Raw genomic sequence first — 24,863 nt, forward strand, 5'->3', positions numbered from 1 at the left:
AGAACAAATAAATATTATTTAAGGAGGTTTAAAAAATAGCTCAATATTTTCAAATGCTATTGAGACTCAGATAAGTACTATAGTAGCCCTGATGGGTTTAGAGCAATGCGTTTATTTGGCTTCCTTATTGTTTCAGAGGCAATATTGTCCCTGAAGTCAAAACAAAGTACATGTAGTGGAGAAGTAAGATCAGAAGAAATAAGGAGAGTGAATATTACTATATTACTATCTCTTTGTAGATGTTTAGTATAAAATTGTGAAAAAAATTGATTAATAAGGAAATAGCTATCAAATGATGTGAAATTGTAGGGTTTACTTATTTTTCTAAGGGGAAAACACTGAAGATACTGAGAAGCCATACTTATATATTTAAACACTTCTTTGCTATTCATACAACTCTAGCATTTTTGTTCTTCCAATTTACTTCATACGTTATACAATAAAGACCCTCTTCTTCATAATGCAGATAATTTTGTTAAGAAGTAGAACACTTCTTCAAATATAGATATGCACATAGGTATATGCATATTATATGCACATATGTATATGACATGCAGATATGCTTTTATTGCATTCACACACACATATAAATACACCGTGTACTTCAGTGATAGCAATTTTAATAAAAAACAAATCAATGTTTGAATAATAATAATTTCACATATTTCATTGATTTAATAACACTATTAACATTTTATTTATGAAAATAATGTTTTCCAATAGCTACTTCTGTTTCTTTCTGAGTGTAGAATTTGTAACTAACTTCAGATATGGCTTTATATATAATATATGCATTGGCAGAAAATGTGATTTTCAACTTTTCCCTCCAAAAAAAATGTTCATTAATCCTCTGCAACACTGTTCTCTTTCTCAAATGTAATGACTAATCATTTGTTCCATAAAAAGTATGATCAAACAATAACAGCAATAAAATTCAGAATATTAAAAACATATATAATAGATGTCCGTACAAACATAGACTATATCTATATAATAGAAAACATTACTTGATATTTATTATATAACTATCAACTGTATTCTGTATAAGTCAATTGAATTTAATGGAAAATGATAAAAACCTTAGTGGTTTTATTTTATGTAGAAACCTTTTTAAATCATAGTGAAATTATCTAATAGTTTTAAAATATTCAGCCTTAAAATTTCTGTTTTTAAAATGATAGTTAGTGGCTGCTCCTATGAAACTGACATTTTCCTATCACATGGTTTGTACATTCTATATATGCACTCAGTTCCGATATGTTATTCTGAAACTATTTTTCATATTACCTAGTTTCCACAATTTTTAAATAAACCATATTTGAGCCATTGATTTAATGTTAAAGAAGGATAATAGCAGTGAAATGGGATATTTGATAAACGCAAACATAAACAACAAAAAGTAAATGATGTGAAACACTTTGACCAAAATTACTGTGCTCTGTATACAACCTCAAACATGTGATCATATGGTCAGTTCATGGGAAAACTTTAAGAATGCAGAGATTGCTAAGAAACAAGACTGAATCAAATTTTGAATTAATTACATATTTCATATTTCAAATCTGGGAAACCTAGATCAAGAAAATTGTTCCTTCCCTCCTCTCCCTCACTCCACCACAGACAGAAGCAGCTCCACCTGCAGAAAATGTGGTAAACCAGAAAGAACTGCAATGACCTATTTCCCACACGTGACAAACACTGCACTAATGCACTTCCTTATCACTCTTCACCCATTAAGATGTGTAATAAATATCTTTTAAGTTTTACATTAGTGTGGCTTTGAATACATCTTTTATGTGCAGTAATGATTTTCTAATGAATGTGTATGCCTCAATGACTTATATGTATTGATTAGTAAAAGTGGGTTTATTTTAATTCCTAGCAATTTCCATTTGTCAGCAAGATCTTTATCAATTTCCTATTGTATGTCTAGCATCATTAAGAACAAAATTTTGATTCAGATATATAAAACTGTGATTTCTTTCCAGAGGAAAAAAAAAGAAAAAGGCAAGATTAAATAATGTAATATTTAATCGATTTAATGATTAAATGTTATATTTAATTTTGAATTTCTTTTATTTAAAATAACATGTTCAATAATATTAAACATTAACATTATTTTGGGTAAAAAAAAAAACTAAATTGCCAATAATAGTGATTCTAATACTACTGCTAGATTTATTTTCAAAAGGAGTAAACTTGACATGAATTTGTTTTAGCTCTTAATCAGATGTATTCAATACAATACAATATATTCAATATTATTTAATACAATTCATTACGATTCACATTCAAAATTATTTTGGTGATCCTAATTAGTAACTATTTTTGTCTTTTCATATCTCTTTAACATTAACATGTTGTAAATATCAATTTTTTGAAAATTTAATTTTTTGCTTTTACATAAGCATTTCCCTCTCCCTTTTATAAATGCTATTTTTAATATCTTTATAACATTCCTTTTAAGTAATGTATCACTATAACCCTTAAAAACCTCCTTAGATATAAGATTTTGAATGTTATGATTTTATATATAAATTGTGAACAAACAGCTGAGCAAAAGACATTCTACTTTTAGATAACAGTTTCCCTAAATCAAATTTCCAGAAGTGGGATTACCCAATCAGAGACTATGTTCATATATTTAGACTTAGGGTTATATACCATGTTGTTTTCAGAGGCCCTTACCAATATATAATGCCAGAATTCTTACATAAGGAAAACCTTGTAAAAATATTTTTCCTACACTAAAGTTGTGTTGGGATAATAACTACAAACTTAATTCTGTGAGATATTTAAATTGCTGTTAAAAATTATTCATTTCCTTCAACATAAAGTCTGTACAAGATCTTTTTTTCCTCTCTTCTCTGCATGTTGCTACAAATTAATACATTCCATTGATACCTTGGTAACACAGAAATACTCATGCACTTCCCATTCTGAGATGTTAAGTAAAACATAACTGAGAGTAAAATTCTTCTAATAGTGAAATTAGAGCCAATTACAAAATTTACAAATGCTCTACTTAACTTCCCTGAAGAATACAGTATGTCCATAAAGTCATGGTGCACTTTTGACAGGTCACAGGAAAGCAACAAAAGACGATAGAAATGTAAATCTACACCAAATAAAAGGAAAACTCTCCCAGTTTCATACCTATTCAGTGCAGTTCAATGTGGGCTCACGCACAGATTTTTTTAGGGCTCCTTAGGAAGCTATCCCATATAGCCTCTACAGACTCGTCACTGACTGATGGCCTACCAGAACGGGGTTTCTCCACCAAACTGCCTGTTTCCTTCAACTGCTTATCCCACCGAGTAATGTTATTCCTATGTGGTGGCGCTTGTTATAAATGCGCCTACATTCACGTTGCTCTTTGGTCATGAATTCGAATTTAGCGAGCCACAGAACACACTGAACTTTCCTCTGTACCGTTCACATCTCAACTGGCATGGCCATGGGCTGCTCCGCTGTATACACGGTGTTACATAATCATCTGCACATGCGCACATGCCGCCACATTGTCCTGCAGAAACTAGGAGGGTTTTTCTTTCATTTGGTGCAGACTTCACATTTCTATCATCTTTTGTTGCTTTCCTGTGACTGGTCAAAAGCACACCATGACTTTACAGACACACTGTAGTATAAGTATTATTACTCCAAAGAAGAACTGAACATGTATAATGCACTGCCCTAAAATTTTGAATATCAAAAACAGTACCTGAAAAACAGTTAACTCATCTTTTTAAGTAGTATTCTGTGATTTTTTTTGAAAGCTGATACTTTATATTTTGAGTTTCAAACCAATAGTGAATACAATCAAAATATTAATTAACAGTCCCTTGCTGATTTGTAGTTACTGAAAAAAAAATTAAGTCTATTAAGAGACTAATTGCCCCTGTATTTTTGGATAGAGAAAACCTTGTAGCCTGTGGTGCAGTGGATAGAGTGTCGACCTGGGACACAGAGGTCCCAGGTTCAAAACCCAAGGTCGCCACTTGAGCACAGGCTCACCAGTGTGACCGTGCAATCATCAACATGATCCCATGGTCACTGTCTTCAGCCCAAGGTAACTGGCTTGAGCAAGGGGTCACTGGCTGGCTGGAGCACATACGAGGAATAATCAATGAACAAATAAAGTGACACAGCTACAAGATGATGCTTCTCATCTCTCTCCCTTCCTCTCTCTTCCTCTTTCTCTCTCTCTCTCTCTTACTAAAAAAAAAAAAAAAAAAAAAAATACATGAAGATAACTATGCTATTTATGGCAGGTTATATAGAAATTAAACTATATATTAAAAAATACACATGAATACTTTGGCCCAAGATAGGCCACACATGTTTGAAACTAAGAAGTAATTTAAACAAAGATTAAATGGCATTGGCTTAATTTACATGGAAATTCTCAACTAGTTTCATTTGATATCTCCATGGAATGGAATTAGGAAAATGTTTGTTCTGTGTCCTACAGCCATACAGAATATCCAAGATCTTCTACTTATATTTAGATGAGTTTAGTGGCTCAAACTTCCTAATGGCTAGTGTTGCAGAGGCTCTGAATAGATAGGTATCTAGAATCAGTAACATTCTGGAACTCCTGTCCTTCCACATGTAAAATGAATCTTGCTTCTCTACTCCTTCCTTTCATTCTGCCTCCCCCTTATGCCACCAGTTCCCTCCCCTCACTAAACTATTTTGTTCTATATAGAAAAAATATATAATGCTTAAATGTTGTAATATTTAACTTATTTAAAGATAAATATTGTATATATTTAATTTAGAACTCTTTTTACCTTTGGGTGGAGAAAAACTCACTCTCCAAATACACTTTACAATCTGTTTATCATTTAGGCTGATGCTTTCTCTAAGTACTTAACTTTTTTTCTATATATGATGAGATTCAAAGCAGTTTACGGTTCAAATGAAATGCAGAAAGATAAAAAGGGAAATACAGGAAACACAGAAGCTAATACTTCTCAATTTAACCTGCTTACAAGATAGCTCCAAATCCTAGTTTCCCTTGTAATTTAATTTGAAGCTCTGGGTAATGTAAATCATATTTACATAAAGTGCTGGTAAGAGGTCAATCTAGTTTTCATTGTTTCCTTTATTTTCCCATTGAGTGAAATCTAGGTCATCAAGTAGTCTCACTATTAATAGAACAGACAGAGTTACTAATTCTCAGGCTAACATCTGTATATTCTGTTATATTTTATGTTATCCCAGAAAATCTCAGAGTGATTAAAGATTCATGCTTAAACAAATGGCTTCAAGTCCTTCAATCTGACTCTTTGAATTCCACATATAAAACTATGGATTTTAATTTAGCTATGTCATACTCATGACTAAATAAGTTTGAAACTTTTCTGCTTCTAATTTTTTAAAAAGAAACCATTTATATCTTCATGAAAAACAAAGCCTCTCCCAAATTTGACATAAATAAAATCTCAGACTTGCTAGCAAAATAAATTTCATACATTCTATACTTAATTTTTTAAGGAAAACATATGTCTCTTCAGCTGGATCATAGTTACAGTTGGATTCTTAGCCTCCTCTGTGATAGAATTTGATTGCTTTTATTTATGGCATTATGTATGTCCTTATAAGCCATTATGTAATATATTGAGTTTCTGAAACATTGCTGTGGTGAGGCATCTGTGTGGTTTTACATGAGGATACAAGTATAGGGGGAATTAAGAGCCATTTTCAAGGCTTATTAAAAACCCCTTCAATTAAACTTTCACATTGAATTTGTTGCTTTCATAACTATGCAGCTTGTAAAAATTCTTATGTAGTAAATTATGTATATTTAAAAGAAACACAAGAAAGTACCAACAGCTAAATCCTATCTCACCATCTTTCTACCCTTTGCTATCACAGATCTTCTCATGTCTTGTAGAGCCATTCATACTCCATCATAATACAGGGAGGCACTTAACTTTATCATAACAATTGTCATAATATCCTTTAATCTATTTTGTTTTTCTTTTAACTGATAGTCATTCTCTAACAAAATGGACTTCTTCACAACCAGAACCATGTCTCCCTGTCTGTGTGTCCCTAGAACTAATATCTCTAGAATCATTTATAACTTGAAAAAAATTTTTAAAAGTCTAATTTGTATTTTATTTTATGTGAATCAGGGAGGTTAAGAGACAGACTCCCGCATATGCCTCCCCCAGGATCCACCCAGCAAGTCCCCTATAAGGTGCTGCTCTGCCTATCTGAGCTTCTGCTCTGTTGCTTGGCAACCGAGCTATTACAGTGCCTGAGGCAAAACCATGGAGCCATCCTCAGAGCCTGGGGCCAACTTGCTCAAACCTTCAAGCTATAGCTGTGGGAGAGAAAGAAAAGAGACAGAAGGGGGAGGGGTGGAGAAGCAGATGGGAACTTCTGTGTGCTCTTACTAGGAATCAAACCTGGGACTTCCATATACCAGGCTGACACTCTACAGTTGAGCCAACTGGCCAAGGCCTAAAAAGTCTTAATTTATTTTTTATAAATATTTATTTTTTTCTACCTAAAGAGTTTTCATTAGTATATATATTGTATAGACTAAATAATAAGTTCTTTGATTAGCAATGGAGAGCCCTGTAATTTGACCCTTGCCTTTTTCATTACATATTTGTTGATAATAGTGATGCATTTCACTGCACCAAACATTTTGTCTCTTTTAGGTCAAAGATATATTGGTTACAAATAATTAACATAAAAACAAATCAATATGCAAAATAAGAATATGTCATAAACTAAATTAAAAATATTATAGAGTAAAAATTATTTCTTAAAAATACTTATTTTACCTCATATGAAAGATACCAGGATTAGTTATGCAAACTTCACATAATGTTTCAAAGCATAACTTTATTTTTAAAAACCTTATAGCTATATTGATACTTATGCAAACAAATATAAATCACATATTAAAAATAAACAAGCATGAACCAAATTCTATATAATAAGTACTATGTTGAGTATATCATTCAGGATGCATTTTTTCTTATATAATTAAAAGTTTTTGTTAAATATAAAAATCTTCTCTTCCTATATCTAATATTTAATTTTTTTTCATGAACAATGGAACAAATTACAAACAATGATATATTGTAGTAATGATATATTATAAGCAGTCATCTGTTTATTAACTGGCTTCCTGTACTTCAATATTAATGATTGCATAGAAGTTAAAGGCAAAATACATGATATATTAGAATTGTAACTATATGGCATTGATAACACCTCATCAGAATAAACACAATTTATAATTAACATTTCAAAAAAAAGGGTAAAATAGGAACTCAAATAATATTTATATTTCACTTAAACATTCAGAATTTTAAAATGAAAAGTCTTCCAGTAGAAATTTGTCTTTAGTTTTTATAACTTACTGTGTTCTGTTTAATTGCCTGTATTTGAATCTGAACCTTACCATTTACTAGAGTTGGAATCCTTGGAAAAATTTTTAACCTTTCTATGCCTTAGTTAATTTATTTGTAAAATTATATTACATGGTTTATTTGAGAACTAAAAAAGATTTTATACATATAAAATGGCTGACAAATTGTAAAGTCTCTATAAATATTTTCAACATATGGATTTAAGTTTAATAGTATGATGATTTCTCCTTTAATTTCTGCTGAAATAATATTGAAATAAATATCTTCTCAAGAACACTTACTCTTTCCTCCTTTGGAGGCATCCAGTTTTTTATGAGATAGAATATTCTGCTATTGGAGAAGTTCTTCAAGTAGTTCCTGAGTGTGAGTCAAATGGCAGTAATCATACACTTATTATTGTTAATGCCTTTCAAGATATTACTCTCTACAAGCCCAAGGACTATAATTATTTGGAAATAGATTTTCACCTTAATATTATTGTGCTTTAATCTGTTTCAAAGCAGTAGGTCAAGGAATATTCCAGTTATAGTCTCATTCCTTCTCAGAGTGTTAAAAACTTTTAAAATAAATATTTTAATTAGATAGGTCTTCTCAGGCTTTAAAAATAATAGGAAAATGCCATTTCGGTTACTTTTTACCCAATCATACATACTTCATCATCTGACAATACACCAAGCTCCTTCTGGAAGCACTGGCTCAGAAAGCTGCATGAGCACTCAGGGCGCTTATATTTTCTGGTTAGCTTCTGGCTCTTTGAGTCATTCATTTATTTCTGTAAATTCTAACAGCAGGACCCTAGGATATATTTTTTGTATAAATGCCAGTAAAGTGAAATTGAGTCCATACAAATAGTCTCATATAAAAGTCCTGTAACATTTTATTTCTAAAAACTACTTTAAGATTTACTAAAATCAATATCACTGAAAGCATTTTGGGGATTTTTTTTAAAAGAAACACTTTTAAAAAAAAAATCTGTTATATCACAAATAAGTAAAACAACAGACTGATTTTTATCTATTCTTTCCTCTCTCTCTCTGAAATAAATGCATTTAATAAATCAGTTATAAAATCATAGTCTTTACCAAATTCCGAATAACTGTATGGCCAGTAGCCACTGCCACCATCACAGTCGCCTGGCCCATGCAGGTTCGCATTGGACTCGGACAGTTGGTAAAGAAACAACAGAGCCCAAAACTGGTGGGCCATTATCGTTAATCCTAGCTTGCACCTGGCAGGCAAGTAAAAATACACACTGGGCTCCAAAACCCACTCATTCAGGGCTCACAAAGCTACCGACTTGTCCGAGTTTCCTAGAATCAAAGGTTTCTAAACTCACCAGTCTCATTCAACTCTGTTCCCCATCTCCTTCTCTCTGCACAAAGTCTACACAAACTGGCTTCTCCTTTAGCACTCTACCATCTTGGTTGCCTCTTCTCTCCTCCTCGTGGCCTTTCTCTATTCTCTCCTCTAATGCTAATCTCAGGACCTGAGAGAGCAAAATCCCAGTCTGCCCCACTTTATAGTGCAGAAATCAAAACCTTTAATCCAATATACAAAATAGGGAAGTCTCTAATACAAAGTCACTTATCTGAGGCATGATGGGATTGCACCACCCCACATCAAAAAGGGTGGGAAAGGCTTAGTCCTAATACCAAGCCCCAGGCTACAAGGATCCTGCCTGCCCACAGCCCACCCACAACACACATTAATATCACCTGGGCCACGGGCTTCCACATGGGCAGTGCCATGTTTAACAAAGTGAGCATAATATTATATATTTTATCTGCCCAACACTATGTTAAATAGTTTAAAATACAATGCTATGCCATACATTACATCCCAGTAAAGAGATGTGAACTACAGTAGTTTAAAATCAGATAGTTCTGTTTGACCTAATGACAGACTATGAGAAAAAGTGAATTATATACAGTGAGCATGAATAGGAGTTACATCGTCCAACCAAAGAAAAGTTGTTTTATATTCATGATGCAAGAGTCAGGGAACAGGGGTTGCTTGTTAGATATTTATTTTTGCAGACTCACGTATCTGCATAATGATGGCAATCAATAGCATTACCTATCACAAATGGCATGGAGATAGCTGTACTACTTACATTGACATAGGAAGTATAAAAGTACAAAAGAAGCTGAAGCCTGCCGGTGCCTTCCATATGTATACAATAAAGCAGCAGGCGTTCAAAGTACTGTCAGCAAAATTCTGAGTCATGAGCCTATTTCCAAATATAAGACATAGTAAAATATTTTAAAATGTGTAGACCAATTAAGAGAAACTTTTTTAACCCTCTTATTTTAAATCTGTCAAGTTCATATGACAAGGAATATATATTACTCCACACCTGATCTTTGACTTTATTTCTGAGATATCTCTTAATAGCTTAGCTGTAGATACATAATCCAGAAAAAACACATAATTCTTGAGTATTTACAATGAATTGGAACAAATTGGAAAGAAGTAAACAGAAAAATCAGGGTACAGGTTTTGTGGAGCTTAGTAATAAGGAAACACAACTATGACAAAATAAATATATATACTATATATACTCATTTTAGAAATGTTTGTAAAACTTATAGTTAACTTTTATATAATATTTATAAGTGATATTAATTAATTTTATTTCATTGCTGAATATGACTTCATATTTGACTGTGCCAATCTGGGGTTCCTTTACTAGTAGGCTTCTCCCCCACTTGCTCCTACCCTCCTCTTTTACTTTTTTCTTTTAGAAATTAATTCAAACAGTATATACAGCTACTTTATTTTCAATGTCTGCATCACATTCCATTCATTAGTTTAAAATAATTGACTTTGTTTCTCTAAAAATGGATAACATTTATGGCATTTGTATTATTTCTAGTAGTGTTGCATTAAGCATATATGTTGTGTGTGTGAATTCTAGTGAATTGTATTAAGGTCTTCAAAGGATAAATATCTAGAAATAAAATTGCAGATTAAAATACACTGACTTTAAATTTATTTGTTCTATTAAAATGCCTCACCCTGAAAAATAGTTTATGGAATTTACACACCATTGTTAGAGTATGAGAATACCTATTAAACTGTAACTTTTCTTCATTAATCCATTTATCCATTTATTGAACAAATAGCTATTGCATACTGACAATATGCCTGACACAACTGTAGCTAATGGGGTATTACAATGAACTATCCAGGAAAAGCTGCTTCCATACCAGAGCTTATATTCTAACAAATAATTAGTGAAGCTTGTCCCACAATACAATTATATAATTGCATTCTGGCCTGAAGAAAAAAATAGATTGGATTGAGAAAAACGTCCTCTGAGCTTTGCCACCATATTCAAATAGATACTATATCCTAGTGAGAACTGAAAATACACAAGATTTATTTATGAGAAAGGAGTCTATTTAATTACTGGAAGTCATTATAATTATCTCACACATGTTATTTTTGTAAAAGATCAAGAGGTCAGTGAGAAAATTATACTCTGCTTAGAGCCACAATTTGGCATTATAGCAGCAGAAAGCAATTCTAGATCATTGTACCCTTAAAAATGCTCTAAAGATAATTCCATTTGTGTCTTTCTCTTCACATTACACAGTATGATTTTGCATTGTTATTTCAGTCATTATCTTATGTTTTACAATAATTTCATATTCTATAAAATCTTATAGAGATAAATCTAAAGAATTATTTTCAAAGTTTTATACTAATAAATTAGGAATCCATGTCCTTGGTTACAATGCATGTTACATAATAGATATATAGACTAAGTTAATTGTTTGTACCTCAGGCCCAACTCCATCATAGTGGCTGCCCTCACTGCATTTCTTATGCACACTTCAAAGTGTGCATATATTCTAGGTATATGATACCTAAATATAAGGTATACAAATTAATCAGTCTAACTAAGACAATTTTGAATGTGAAAGGGTGTGTAAGTGTTAATTATGCCAGGACAATAGGTGAAAATCAGACATACAATGGGCAAACTGAAATACATGGTCACCCCTTCTATACATTATATGTATTTTGGTAAATGTATATTTTAATTGATCAGTATGGAGCCAGAGTACACCCTCCTCTTCATCTTCCTTTTTTCACACAACAATATATTTTGGGTATATTTCCAGATGATAACCCATAAAATTACTAATTCTTCATAATGTCTACATGGATACAACTCTCCTATTGACAGATATTTAGTTTGTTTCCATTCTTTTACTATTATGAACAATGTTGTATTGAACATCCTTACATATAGGTAATTAAGTTTATATGTAAGTTTATCTGTATGATAAATTCTTAGAGTTAGAATTGCTGGGTTGAAATCTGTGAGTGCTTGTCTAATTTTGATGGACATTGTTAAAGCATCATCCTTAAAAGTTCTAAGAGCAATATATGAGTTTGTCTGTCTACTCTGATGCTTGCCAGTGCAGTGAATTATCACCATTTGTTATACTGTTAAATTTATTAATATTTTAAAAATAAGTCATGTTAATTTTTTCATGTAACTTTCATTTAAGAACTATTTTAACTTCATTTTGCCCATTTTTTCTATGAAATTATTGACCTTTGCCTATTGACTTATAGGAGATAAGCTAGTAGACATTTTGTATTGATAAGAATTCTCATCTATTCAGATATATAGATGCAATAATTGATAGCTACATTTCAAACGCTTCTTTGTTTTGGCAGCCTTGACTTTCCATCAAAAGAAATTCTAGTCCTCTAGAAGATTTGGTTCCTAAAGTCATCTGAGAGAACTCATGTAGGCTGGAGACAAACCACACTATAATGGGGCTTTTCTGAAGCAGGATGTTTTATAATAAATGGTATATGCCTGCACATATCAAGTATTTATTTGTAGGAACTCTGTAGCAGAGTATTCCAGGTGCTATTAGTAAAATCATAAGAAGATGGCCCTCAGGTGGTTCCTAGTGAGCTGTTAGCAGGTTATGCTTTGGAATATCAGAATCTTACTAGTTTGAAACAACAAAGGTTTACTGCCTGCTTATATTTGCATAAAAGCTGTAGCAGCTATAGTTAGCTGTGTCTCCACCCTGGTAGTCTATAATGTTTTGTGTTTTCTTTTCACTCCAGCAACCAGGCAACAGCCTATATTTGAGTATGCTCTTCTCATGGCAGAAAGGGAAAGGGAAAACTACTGAACCATTTTGTCATTCTTAAAGGTTTTTCTCGGTTTGGTAAACTGATTTCTTCTGAACACATTCTATTGTCCAGAGCAAGTTACACTCTAAAACCAGAAGTCACTGGGGTGTGGGAATAAGTTCCTCCTATGGAGAGATACTATACCTCACATGATAATGGAAAGAGTTATACAATGCTCTTACAAAAAAATGCAGAAAATAATTGGAAAGAATATTGTAATCTAACAGAGACAATACTTTTGGCCAAAAATGTTTACTTTCTATTCCTCTATATGTAAAACAACCTCATCTGCTTCCTAAGGAGAAACCAAAACGTCTTATCAAATCTTGTATGAGTTCAAAGACCAGGATTTTGGTCCACACTTTTCATTTGTTCAAGATGTGAATTTCCTTTTTATGTTTAACATATATAAATTTTTTATTTTGGTATATATGCATAACATGAGACCTCAACCAATTTTTAAGTGTATTGTTAATCGAATATAAGCACAGTAAAAAACAATTTATACAGAATATCTCTAGAAAATTTTATCTTACATGATTCAAACTTTATCATTTGACATTAAGTATCAAATCTCCATTTTCCCCTCCCTCCAGTACCTGGGAAACACCAGTCTACTTCACCCTTCAAGAAGTTAAACTACTTTAGATACCTCAGGAAAGTGGAATGATGTAGTATGTTTCCTGTGACTGTCTTATTTCATTTAGCATAATGTTCTCAAGGTTCATCCATGTTGCAGCACACAGAATTTCCTTCTTTTATGGCTGAGTAATATACCATTGTATGTATATAGCACATTTTCTTTATTCATCCATCCATTAATGAACATTGAGGTTGTTTTTCAACTCTAGACTATTGTGAATATGCTTCAATAAACATGGGTGAGCAAATATCTCTTCAAGACTGATTTCAATTCTCTTGAAGTAAACACATAAAAATGGATTGTTGAATCATAGTTTAATTTTTAATTATTGTTAATGTTTTGAGAAGCTCCATACTATTCTCATTTTTCAGATTTCAAATTTTTAATTAATTTTTTTAAATTACAGTTTACAATTACTACTATTGTATATTAGTTTCAAGTGTAGAACATAGAGATTAAACAATCGTATACTTTACAAATTTTTCTCCCCTGATATTTACAGTACCCTACTGGCAACATACATAGTTATAACAATATTATTGACTATATTTCCTATGTTGTACTTTACATCCCCTTGACTATTTTGTAACTGCCAATCTGTACTTCTCAATTCTGTCAACTTTTCAACCAGTCCCTCAACCCTCTTCCCCTCTGGCTACCGTCATTCTGTTCTCTATATTTATGTCTGTTTCTGTTTTATTTATTTATTTATATTGTTCTTTATATTCCACATATAAGTAAAATCATGCAGTATTTGTCTTGCCCAAATGACTTATTTCACATAGCAAATACCCTATAGGTCTATCATATGGTCACAAATAGTAATATTTCATTTTTTTATGGCTGAGTAATACAAGTAATATCCCATTGTGTATCTGTAGCACCACTTTTTATCCCCTTGTCTATTGATGCACACTTAGGTTAAATATCTTAGCTGTTATACAGTAATGCTCCAATGACCAGAGAGAAGCCTATATTCTTTTGAATTAGTCTTTTAGATTTCTTCAAATATATACCCAGAAGAATCACTGGGTTATAAGGAAGTTCTAATAATTTTTTGATGAACATCCTAACTATTTTCCATAATAGCTGAACCAATGTCATTCCCACCAAAAGTGCACAACAGTTACTTTTCTTCACATCCTCACCAACACTTGTTGTTTGTTGATTTATTAATGATAGTCATACTAACAGGTATGATAATATCTCACTGTGGTTTTAATTTGCTTCTCTGATGATTAATGACATTGAGCACCTTTTCATAAGTCCACTGACCATCTGTATGTCCTCTTTAGAGAAGGTTCCATTCAAGTCCTTTGTCTATGTTTTAATTTGATTATTTTTTGGTGTTGATAGTATTTTTTTGATGTTGGTAGTTCTTTGAGTTCTTTATAAATTTTGGATATAAACCCCTTATAAGATGTGTCAATGGTGAATGTGTTTTGGCATTCAGTGGGTGATATCAGAAAAAAAATATTGCTTTGAGAAATAACTGAGATTTTACTGCATATGTATTCTTCTAGGATTTTCATGGTTTATATTTAAATAGTCTTATATTTAAATTTTTAATCCATTTAAAATTCTTGTGTATGGTGTAAGAAGGTGATTTAATTTCTTTCTCTCTCTCTCTCTCTCTTTTTTCTGCATGTACCTCTCCAATATTCCCAACACCATTTATTAAAAAGACTGTCTTTACTCCATTGTATTCTCTTGCCTCCTTTGTCAAATATGAATTGGCCATAAAGGTATGGGCTTATTTTGGGGCTCTGTTCCATTATTCTATATGGCTGTTCTTTAACCAGTGGTAGACTCTTTTGATTACTATGACATTGTAGTATATACTTCGATATCAGGTAGCATGATTCCTCCAAATTTATTTTTTCTCAAGATTGCTGTGGCAATTCTGGGTCTTTTGTGGCAGACCCAGAATTTTTGGATTATTAGTTCTAGTATTGTGAAATATACCATTAGTATTTTGATAGGAATTGCATTGAATGTATAGAATGCTTTAGGTAGTATGGACATTTTAATTATGTTAATTCTTCTTATCCATGAACATGGTTTATGCTTACACTTAATTTATGTTTTCTTCAATTATCTTTTTAGTGTCTTATACTGTTCTGAGTATGGGTCTTTATATCCTTGATTAAATTTATTCCCAGTATTTTTTTATGCAACTGTGAATGAGCTTGTTTTCATGGTTTCTCTTTAGAATTGTTTATTATTGTTGTAAAAAAATGCAACCAATGTCTGAATATTTATTTTATATCCAGCTATTGTATGAAATTTATCACTTCTAGTAGTTTATTGATGGAATCTTTAGGATTCTCTAAGTACAGTGTCATGCTATATTCATAGAATAACAGTCTCAATTCTTCCTTTCCAATTAGGATGCCTTTTATTTCTTCTTGTCTGATTGCTGTGGTAAGACTTCTAGAACAATGTTGAATAACAGTGGACCTCCTTGTATTGTTCCTGAGCTTAAGATAAATGTTTCTAGTTTTTCCCCACTGATTATGATGTTGGCTGTAGGTTTGTCATGTATGGTCTTTTTATGTTGACATAAGTTCCCTCTATTCCCACTTTGCTGAGAGTTTTTATCATACATAAGTGCTGAATTTTGTCAAATGCTTTTTCTATATCTATTGATATGATCATTTGATTTTTATCCTTCATTCTTTTATGTGGTATATCAAAATATGAATCTTCTTGATATAGAAATCTTAGATTGAAAAAGTCAGATTCTACACATGAACTCCTCCAACACACATACACTATCAACAGCCGAATATGGACCAATTAATCACATGACAAATTCTCCTCTAGATAGCAAATAAAATGAAAGAAAAAAGTTGCTGTTTCATAGTAATGCCAATGCCAAAATTGGGAGATAGGGAATATTTGAATAACTCAAATCTTCTACTCCCTGCATGTTTAAGCAAAGTTTATTGTTCTCTCTGGCCCTTAACTTGTCCTTTGAGAGTTTCTTTCATCTCCACTATTCTCTTGGGCTGCTCTAAAGACAGCATTGAAGAATATGTTCACTTCAGTTTGCTGCTAACTTATAGACCATTACATATTCAAACATAATTTAAAATTTCTCAATCTTTTTCTTTTGATCCCAAGTGCAAAGGTTCTTTAATGACTGAGTTCATTATTTTTTTTTAACTTTTTCAGTGACAGGAGGAGAGGCAGAGACAGACTCCAGACCAGGATCCACCTGGAAAGCCCACTAGGGGGCAATGCACTGCCTGTCTAGGGCCCTTGTTCCATTGTGACTGGAGCCATTTTTTAGTATCTGAGGAGGAGGCTAGGAAGCCATCCTCAGGGCTAACTCTCTCCAACTGAACCATGGCTGCAGGAGGGAAAGGGAAGAGTGAGCTAGAGAGAGAGTAAGAAGCGATAGGGGTGGGGGGGGGGGGGGTGGAGAAGCAGATGATTGCTTCTCCTGTGTGCCCTGACTGGGACTCAAACCTAGGATATCTACAAGCCAAGCCAACACTCTACCACTGAGCCAACTGGCCAGGGATGAGTTGATTTTTTTATTTACTTGCTTTCAGTCCACATGGCAATAGTCAAACCTAGATTTTTTTTTTTAAAGATACGTCTCTCTCTGTCTATATATGGCATATTTACATTTGTGAAACCATACACTAACTTAACTAAAGTTAAGACATTAACTATACTTATAATTTACAAAGAGTAGACTGGTTGTTCTCTAAAGATGTGCTAGGGCAATCATGGGGTGGTTGAAATTTGAATTTTTTAGTGATCAAGTTTCTTCAAACAACATATGATCCTAACCTCTCTCATTATACATCCAATCATAACCACAGACTCAGAATTTGCCTTTGAATTACAAGTATCTGTCAAGATGACAATGAGAAGAACTAGAAGCAGCAGTTCAAAAAGGAAACTCACAAACTGAGATCTGGTGGTTTCTGAGAAGAGGTTTAAAGAAGTATTGTTTAGGACTTTGTCATTTTTAAAACTTTTAACTCTGATACCTTTGGTTATTTATGTCCTTTAGTAGTTAGAGGCTTAGTATTATTAGACACTCTTGTAATGTCAGTTTAAGCATATAGGCACCAGTTGTTAAATGACTCCTCCAAAATGAGTAAAAACAAGGAAATAAACAAATCTACAACTAAGGATCTTTTTCTGTAAATTCTGACTAGCAAAAAAAAAAAGAATTTTAAGGGATAATGTCATATCAGTATTATCATATTAAACAATAGAGAAAAATCTTTCTTATACTATAAACAAGATGAAATTAATTAGTTATTTCTTGATGACACTTATTTTTCTCACTGCAATTAAAATCACTATACATTATTTGTTTCCTTTATCAATATTTATTGAGTGGCTTACTCTTTGGCAGGGACTGTGCTATTCACATGAGATGAGAAATACACAATGCAAAATTCCTTACACATTCTGGAGTAAAATAAGAATGACTAAATAAACAGGACCCAAACAACAGGGTGCACATTAATCAGAAACAAGCTGAGTGGTAACAGGCAAGACGCTCCTGGGGAATATGGAAGAATTTACAGAGGAGGTGCCTAATAGAGTCTTGAAGAATGAAGAGTTAGCAGGTAGACAACACTGTGAGTGGAGATGGCATCAGTGTTAGCACCATAAGTGTGAGAAAATAAAGACAATATGTACACATTGGCATTTCCAATTCTCCGAGGAAGACCTGAGTCCCAGCCTTGTAAAATATACAAAGAGTTTCAAACTATACTTTAACAGTTCACATGCATTTTTTTGTTTAAGTATAATAAGGTCAGAGGAGGAATTTAAAACGATGAGCTGATAGGATTAGAAAATAGATTGGCATGGGCGGTGCTGACAGTAGAGAGACCAGAATATTGCAGTGGTGCGGCAAGTAGAGAGACTGAACTGAAACATGGCCACTCTCTTTCAAAAATTATAATTTTGAAATATTTTAAGCACTTTTTCAATAAAAGAATTATTTTTCCTGGTTTCATTGTAAATACCAATATAACCTTCTGTTTTTACTATGATTCTGAATTAACAAAACTGAAGTTAAAATATTGCTTTTATTTAAAATTTGCCATAGGACATAAGCAAAAGTACGAGGTAGGACAAAAGTAGGTTTACAATTGTGAGTACGTGAAACAAAGAGTGTATTCTTGTTATTATTTATTAATTATTGTATTATTTTTCATACAAACAACTGTAAACCTACTTTTGCCCCACCCTGTATAACTATTTTCATATAGTATATTGTTAGATACATATCACAACTCCTTTAATTGATTCATTTGAAGAAAATAGACAAATGTTTGGCATACTTCCCCCAACAAGCAAACAGTTACCATTTTAAACTCAGATGGCCATTCCTACTTAAAAAGGACACACAAAAAGATGAAGTAAACTTTACTAAAAATATCCAGTTAAGGAGGGACCTAACACAGTGAGTTTACTCTCCTAATAAATATAACCCCACACAAGAGCTGTCACTATCTCCAGTACAAGGCAGAAAAGTCTGAATGAGCCTAATTAATTAGCAATAAATCCGACAGAATCTGCTCAGAATAGTCTCCTAATTAATAAGAATGAAAATATATGAATTGAAAAAATTTTATTATCCCATGAAAGAAATCTTATTAATTTCTAGGGTTACTTAATAGGTTCGTATGTCTTTATTCTGGCACACCTATCAGTCCTTGCTTCAAGTCGGTTAAAAATATTCTGATTACCTGTGATGAAGAAACTATAAAACACTTTCTAGAAAAATCAAGTAACTGTGATTCTGAGCTGACTTATATTTATTTGTTCAAGCACACTTGATTCTTGTAATACAATTAATTCATCTCTCTATTCATACACTATAAAAGTTACCTCTGAAGATTTTTAAACTTTAAATGACTTTTGTTCTTTTAGAATACATTCATTTAGTTTTTACACTTTGGCTCTTTTGTGTAATAATTTCTTTTAATCTCATCCTCAACAATTTCTAGTGGATGTTTCCAGAATACTTTCACAAAAATTTTAAATGTCTGTTAAGTATAGCAATAAAGCTTCATCAAGGTATAACAATTTAAATCTTAACAGTAATAATGAACATGTAATGAAACAAAGAACCTTCCATTTGAAGATACATAAATTGGCATTATTTCTTTTCTAGACTGAGGAAATATACTCTGTCCATTGGTAAAAATTTGACATCAGTATTTGTGCCTTTAATGCTTTATTCTATGCTTTTATTAAGGGCTTAGACATTTTTTTTCTAAACCTTTGAAGAAAAAAAACATCATTTAAATCTCTATAAGTTTTCCAAATTTAGAGTATAGAAAAGGTAGGAGCCATAAAACTACAGTGGAGAAACATGAGAAACACTGCCTCTTCTAGGTGATCCAGGCTACCATTCTCAGTGCAAAATTATTTGATTGAGAATGTCTTTGAGGCGATGTGATTACAGTGGCACATGCTCCTCCCGTGACCTATATAATTCCACACTCAATGGAAGGCTTTCTTTTCATTTTTTTAAATAATGCTACTTTAATTTACTGATTTTTTTTAGAGAAAGAGAAAGAGAGAGAGAGAGAGAGAGAAACGCTACTTTGTTGTTACACCCTTTTATGCATTTTTTGGTTGATTATTCTGTGTGCCCTGACCAGGCATCATACCACAAACCCTGGCATGTGGAGACAACACTCTAAGCAACTGAGCTACTTGGCCAGGACTAATGAAAGACTTTCTTGATCTGTTAGCCCAAGTCCCTTGTCCCCATTTTACTGATCCCCATTTTACTGATCCTGCTTCAACCAACCTGAACCTGCAGTGTTGTTTAGTTTACACATTTTTGCAGGGTTTTTTTTTACTTCCTTTTTACAGTTGAGTTCTAATTTCAAAGCCTTATGATCAGAAATATGCTGGTATAATTTCAATCTTCCTAATTTGTTGATGTTAGTTTAGAGGTGCAACATATGGTCTATCCTTGAGGATGTTTCATGCACACTGGAGAAGAATGTATAATCTGACATTTTGGGAAGAAATGTCCTATAAATGTCTATTATGTGCATTTGGTCCAGAATGTCATTTAAGGCTGATGTTTCTTTATTGATTTTCTGTTTGCATGATCTACAGCCATTATTGGTGTGTTGAAATCTCCAAGTATGATTGTGTTTTTGTCTGCTTCTGTTTTTAGATCAGTTAGTAGATGTCTCATACATATTGGTGCTCCCTGGTTCAGTGCGTATATATTAAGAAGTGTTATGTCTTCTTGATACTATGTCCCCTTTATCATTATAAAATATCCATTTTTGTCTCTGGTTACCTTAGTTGTCTTAAAGTCAGCATTGGCAGATAGGACTATCTTTGGATATTATTTGCTTGGAGAATAGTTTTCCAACCTTCCATTTTAAATCTACTCTTGTCCTTTCAGTTAGATATGTCTCTTGAAGGCAGCACATGGTTGGATTTTGCATTTTGATATAATCTGCTACTCTGTGCCTCTTTATTGGTGAATTCAGTTCATTTACATTTAGGGTAATTATTGACACTTGAGGATTTTCTATAGTCATTTTATGTTTTGTTGTCTGGTAGCTCTGTGTCTTGTTTGGTTCTCTTTTTGTTTCTGTCAGTTGTTTTTGTTTGGTGGTATTCCATACTTCTTTCCTGTTTCTTTTTTAAGCTGTGTGGTTCAGTAGTGGATTCTTTGTGAGTGGTTAGCATTAGGTTAAGAAATAATGTTCATATGTACAAGAGTCCTTTGTCTTATGAGTGCTTCTGTACTCCATCCTCCTTTACTACTGCAGATCTTTATTCTCTTCCTTTTTAGGTTATTGTCACAGATTATCCTTGTTTTTATTGTTACCTTGTTGGACCTTTGAGTTGTAGTTTTGATTTGTTTTGTTCTTTGAATCTGGTCAAATAACCCCCTTGAGTATTTTCTGAAGTGGGGGTTTTCTGGTAATAAATTCCCTCAGCTTCTGTATGTCTATAAAATTTTTATTTCTCCTTCATATTTGGAAAATAACTTTGATGGATATAGTATTCTTTGCTGGTAATTTCTCTTTCAGTACTTTGAATGCTTGGGTCCACTCTCTCCTGGCTTGTCGAGTTTCTGCAGAGAAGTCTGATGATAACCCAATGTTATGTTCTTCTTTTCCCTAGCTGCTTTAAGGATTCTTTCTTTGTCTTTGATATTTGACATTTTTTGAGACGTGCCTTGGAGTAAGTCTGTCTGGGTTGCGGTAACTCGGCATTGTTTGCTTCTTGGATTCGAGGCTCTAACTCTTTCCATAGGCTTGGGAAATTCTCATCAATTATTTGTTTGAATAGGTTCTTTATTCCCTTTCTCTCTTCTTCTTCAGACATACCCATTATTCCTTTATTGCTCTTTCTGATGGAGTCAGAAAATTCTTGTAGAGTTCTGTTTTTTAATTCACGAGTCTCTCTCCTATACTCTTTGGAGTATTTTTAGTTGCCTGTCTTTGATGTCACTGATTCTATCCTCTATCTAGATTGTTCTATTAGCTATATTTGCTGCCTCAGTCTTCAATTCATGTATTGCATTCATCATCTCTGTTTTTAAAGTTTCAATCTCCTTGGTGAGATATTTGTTTTGTTCATTGTTTTCAGAGCTCATTAAACTGCCTATCTGTATCTTCTTGCATCTCATTGAGTATTTTCAAAACTTCAATTTTGATTCTCTCTCATTTAACTCCAAGGTTTCACCTTGGAGATTTTTCATTTTCTTTCTGAAATACATCTCTGTCCTGTGTAGCCATGGCATTCAATTTCTTCTTCCTTGGTGGCATTTGAGAGTGGTATTGTTAAAAACTCTAACAACAACAACAAAAAACTTAAAAAATAAAAAACTTTTAAAAATACAATCAAAATATAAAAATTTATAAAATTGTGACAAGAAAAATCACAAAAAATTTAAAAAATAAACAAAATACCCCCAAAAATAAGAATAAATAATATAAAAATTAAAGAAAATGAAATTCAAAATAGAAAAAGAGAAAAAGGTAAGGAGGAAAAAGGAGAAAAAAAGGATAAATTTGTTTTGAGAAGTTTCTTCCAGTAGGTGTCACTGTATTCCAAGTTTTAGTTCTGTGAAGTTCCTGGGCTGTCCTCCACGAAGATGTTGTCACATTGATATAGGTGGGGCTGCTGTTGTGTTGGTGGGTGGGGCATGTTGTGAAGGCTTTAAGCCTTCAGCCTTAGCCTTTGGATTTACAGCTTCAACTTTCTAGCCGTATGGTTCTAGCAATGGTAATTTCAGGCTTCTGGGTGCTCCTTCCCACATCTCAACAGACCTGAAGACAGGACATGGAGCAACTCTGCTCTTCAAGGGCAAGAGTGGTTCTGGAGAGCAAGCTGTGGTATTTTTCTCTGTCACTCTCTGTGGACTGAGGTCAGGGAGGTGGAATTGGGGAGGCTGAGGCTGCACTTTAGTTTTCTCTGTCTCTGCCAAATGCAGGCTGCAGGCAGACTGTGGGAACACTAGCTGTGACCCCACACTCTGGTCACTTTGGTTTATTTCCTCCTCTGACACTCTATCTCACCACTCCTCTTGGCAGAAGGAGACCAAGTCACTCCAAGTTTCCCTTTCAATACCCTTCAAACAACATCAAGAGAGCCCAAGCTTCCTTTCTCCCCATAGCACAGCAGAGGAAAAAAAAAAAAAAGAAAAACATTCACTCCAGATTTTTCTCCTCTCCTCTCCAAAACACATCATGAGTGTGTTATATCTCCCCAAGTTTTTCACCCTGTCCCACCTTTAGTCCATTCTGTGCATAGATCTTTCAGGTGTACCTGCTAGCCCAGCTGGGGTTCCTTTGCTGCATTATAGTTGTTCAATTTGTTGAAATTTCAAGGGGAGAGTTCAGGAGTTTCTCTCATAGATCCATTACTCTGACATCAAAACCAATAATTAGAATTCAAAATGATTCTGATCACAAATGGACATCTAGGTCCTGGCCAGTTATCTCAGTGGTAGAGTGTCGGCCCAGCATGTATATGTCTTTGGTTCCATTCCCAGTCAGGACACATAGGAAAAACAACCATCTGCTTCTCCACCCCTCCCCCTCTTCCTTTTCTCTCTCTCTCTCTCTCTCTCTCTCTCTCTCTCTCTGCCCCTCCCACAGCCATGACTCAGTTGGATCAAGTCGGCTGTGGGTGCTAAGAATGGTTCCATGGCCTTGCCTCAAGTGCTAAAATAGCTTGGTTGCCAAGCAAGGGAGCAAGAGCCATAGATGGGAAGAGCATCACACCATAGGGGGCTTCCCAGGGGATCCTGTTTGTGGCACATGAGGGAGTCTCTCTTGTTCCCTGCTTCTCACTTAAGAAAAAAAAAATTTCTTTAAAAACAACATCTTCCTTGGAAATATTCATAAGTGATTCAAATGCACAGACAGGTTGATCACCTCTAGTCAAAAGGGTGCCACGTATTCATCACTGACTAGTGTCAGGGCATCTCTCTTAATTCACCAAACTTCCAACCTGCTCTTCCATCTTCCTGACTATAAAACTTTAAAGGCTCTAGTTGGCCCACAGGATAATGTCCTGGTTTCTATTGCTAGTTTCCCAGAGCACTGGGGTCAGAAAAACTCTGAGGCTACCTGAGCTCAGTGAGAGGCACAGGAATTGCTGTCTGGGTTGTCTGTCTTCCAAAGGCTTTATATTTATATTAATTTTTGGAGCTGAAATTACAGGTAATCTTCTCTTTCTCTTAGTTTTATAGGTGTTGTTCCATAGATAGCACTTAACTTCTAAAGGATTCATTAAGAATCCATGAGGAGGCCCTGGCCGGTTTGCTCAGTGGTAGAGCGTCAGCCTGGTGTGCGGGAGTCCCGGGTTCGATTCCCTGCCAGGGCACACAGGAGAAGCGCCCATATGCTTCTCCACCCCTCCCCCTCTCCTTCCTCTCTGTCTCTCTCTTCCCCTCCTGCAGCCAAGGCTCTCTTGGAGCAAGGTTGGCCCGGGCGCTGGGGATGGCTCCTTGGCCTCTGCCTCAGGAGCTAGAATGGCTCTGGTTGCGGCAGAGCAGCACCCCAGATGGGCAGAGCATCGCCCCTGGTGGGCATGCTGGGTGGATCTCGTCCGGGCGCATGTGGGAGTCTGTCTGACTGCCTTCCCGTTTCCAACTTCAGAAAAATACAAAAAAAAAAAAAAAAAAAGAATCCATGAGGAGTTTATTCCTAAACTAAGCCACATTAAGAAAAAATAAGTAAAACTTAAAGTATCATTTGAATCCCATTTACCTTTGTCTCCTACTTAAGACACTACAACTTTTTTTTCTTTTTCTTTTTCTTTTTGTGATGGAGATAGAGAGAGACAGAGTTTAAGAGAGGGACAGACTCGCAGGAAGGGAAAGAGATGAGAAGTATCAGTTCTTCTTTGCCGCACCTTAGTTGTTTATTGATTGCATTCTCTTATGTGCCTTAATGTGGGGGTTACAGCAGAGTGAGTGACCCCTTGCTCAAGCCAGTGAACTTGGGCTTCAAGCCAGTAACCTTTGGGCTCAAGCCAGCAGCAATGGGGCCATGTCTAATTCCACGCTCAAGCTGGTGAACCGTCATGCAAACCAGATGAGCCCACACTCGAGCCGGCGACCTCGGGGTTTTGAAACTGGGCCCTCTGTATCGCAATCAGATGCTCTATCCACTGCA

Source organism: Saccopteryx leptura, chromosome 4 (genome assembly GCF_036850995.1).
Source record: "Saccopteryx leptura isolate mSacLep1 chromosome 4, mSacLep1_pri_phased_curated, whole genome shotgun sequence".
In the NCBI taxonomy this organism is placed as follows: domain Eukaryota; kingdom Metazoa; phylum Chordata; class Mammalia; order Chiroptera; family Emballonuridae; genus Saccopteryx; species Saccopteryx leptura.